The sequence below is a fragment of the Octopus bimaculoides genome, chromosome 5, assembly GCF_046866305.1.
Source record: "Octopus bimaculoides isolate indiv1 chromosome 5, ASM4686630v1, whole genome shotgun sequence".
Lineage (NCBI taxonomy): Eukaryota > Metazoa > Mollusca > Cephalopoda > Octopoda > Octopodidae > Octopus > Octopus bimaculoides.
In genome coordinates, this window is record NC_142932.1 from 2,414,629 (window position 1) to 2,417,237 (window position 2,609).

Below are 2,609 nucleotides of genomic sequence, written 5' to 3' on the forward strand. Positions count from 1 at the left end.
TATATATATATATATATATATATATATATATATATATATATATATATATATATATATACCGGAGTAAGCACATAAATGTGAAGCAAGGTGGAAAAAAGAGTACTCAAATACCAGAAGTAGAGTAATATGCTTTATTTAAAAACAGCAAAATAAAACAAAAGCTGTAACTCAAAGCTTCATGTTCCCGTTCGTTGGACAGTTTTGTTAAATATAACAGCTTTTGTTATATTTCTGCTGCTTTTAAATAAAGTATATATATATATACATACATACATACATATATATATATATATTTATATATATATATATATATATATATATATATATATATATATATATATATATACAAAGAGAGAGAGAGATGTGCATGTATACATATACACACACACACACACACACACACACACACACACACACACACACATACACACGTATGTATGCATGTTCTTCAGTTTTATTTCATTATCTCTTGCCAATAGAGAAAAAGCCGGTTTCTAACCTAGATCCAAGCCTACTTCATTGGAATTTCAACATCAACAACAGGGTATATATGTATGTATGTATGTATGTATGTATGTATGTATGTATGTATGTATATGCACAGATTTGTTTGTTTTGTTTTATGTATGTCTTCTCATGAATATCATTGTATACCTTGACGTGCTCATATATATCTAAATAATAAACTTCTGGAAAGTTTTACAGATTTTTACAGTTCCAGTGATGGATTGGATCTGTAGTTTGGATGTGTGTATGTATTATGTATGCATTATTTCACGTTGGCAAAAACGAGTCGTACCTGTATTCCAAAGAGCCTCCGTTCTTACATTCTGCGTCACGCTGAATTTTCCTATGAACAAAACTATCCTATGGGGAGGTGTGTGTGTGGAGTGCTCAGCCACTTCCGCGTGAATTTCATGCGCAGACTGTTCCGCTGATCGGATCAACGGGAAAAACTGTTGCCGTAATCGATTGCCAGTCAATATGCTATATATATATATATATATATATATATATATATATATATATATATATATGTATGTATGTATTTTAGATTCAAATATATTCTGTATATACACAATCATACATAATGTTATATTTATTCATATATCAGGTGCGTTTTTTATATACATGACCACTTTTCTTTTAATCTTTTACTTGTTTCAGTCATTTGACTGAGGTCATGCTGCAGCACCGCCATAAAAGGTTTTTTAATCGAAGAAATCAACCTCAGGACTTAATCTTTGTAAACCTAGTACTTATTCTATCAGTCTGTTTGGCCGAACTGCTAGGTTACAGGGACATAAACACACCACCATTCAGTTAGTTGTCAAGCGATGGTGGGAGGACAAACACACACATAAATTTATACACACACGTATATATATATATATATATATATATATATATATATATACGATTGGCTTCTTTCAGTTTCCGTCTACTAAATCCTCTCACAAGGCTTTGGTCGGCCCGAGACTACAGTAGAAGACACCTGCCCAAGGTGTCACCTCGTGGGACTGAATACGGAACAAGCTTTTTATGTTATATGTATATTTGTGTATGTATTTCACACCTGCCTATCCTTATTTATTTATCTGTATATTTACCGAGTGGAGGCGCGTGGCTTAGTGGTTAGGGTGTCAGCATCATGATCATAAGAGTGTGGTTTCGATTCCTGGACCGGGCGACGCGTTGTGTTCTTGAGCAAAACACTTCATTTAAAGTTGCTCCAGTCCACTCAGCTGCCAAAAATGAGTAACGCTGCGATGGACTGGCGTCTCGTCCAGCTGGGTAACACATACGCCATAGAAACCGGGAAACCGGGCCCATGAGCCTGGCTAGCCTTTGAAAGGGTGCATTTATTTATTTATTTATATCTACCGAGTCATATACATGTGTGCGCATGTATATTTTTTTTCTTTCAGCAGGTTTTGCGAAGACCACTTCGGAAAAATTACCACAACCATTAAGGGACCAAGTAAAATACGTGTTTATTAATATCAGTCGCATATACATATGAATGTGCTTGCGTGTGTGTGTGTGCATGTATGTATGCATGTATATTATGATGTGTTTGTGCGTAAGTACGATGTGTTCGGTGGTAATCAACAAGGTTGACAATAACAACGGTTGTCACAACAAAAGTCTGTAAGAATAAAAGAATAAAAGAATTAATAAAAGAATTAATCAAACAAGTAAATAAGCAATCAAATATACAATATAATAAGAAATATTTGTAATATAAAAATGTGGAAAATATTTAGGGTAAAATGATGTAAACGAGTGTAGAGAAACTTATAATTAGGGGCTATTTTGGTCGGTCGAAAGGAAATTTTAAACAAAGAGCCTAAAACACCGTGTCTAAACTATAAGCAGGGCTTCGTTGTTCAACCTAAAATTTATAAGTATAATTATATATGTGTGTATATATTTAAATGTATATATATGCATATGGAAATATATTTAAATATATGCATATAATATATGTATGCATAAATGTGTGTGTTTGTGTACGTGTGTGTGTGCGTGCGTGTATATATATGCACACGCACACGTATGCACATGAATGAAAACTCACAGGTGTATATACATACATTAAGAGACGT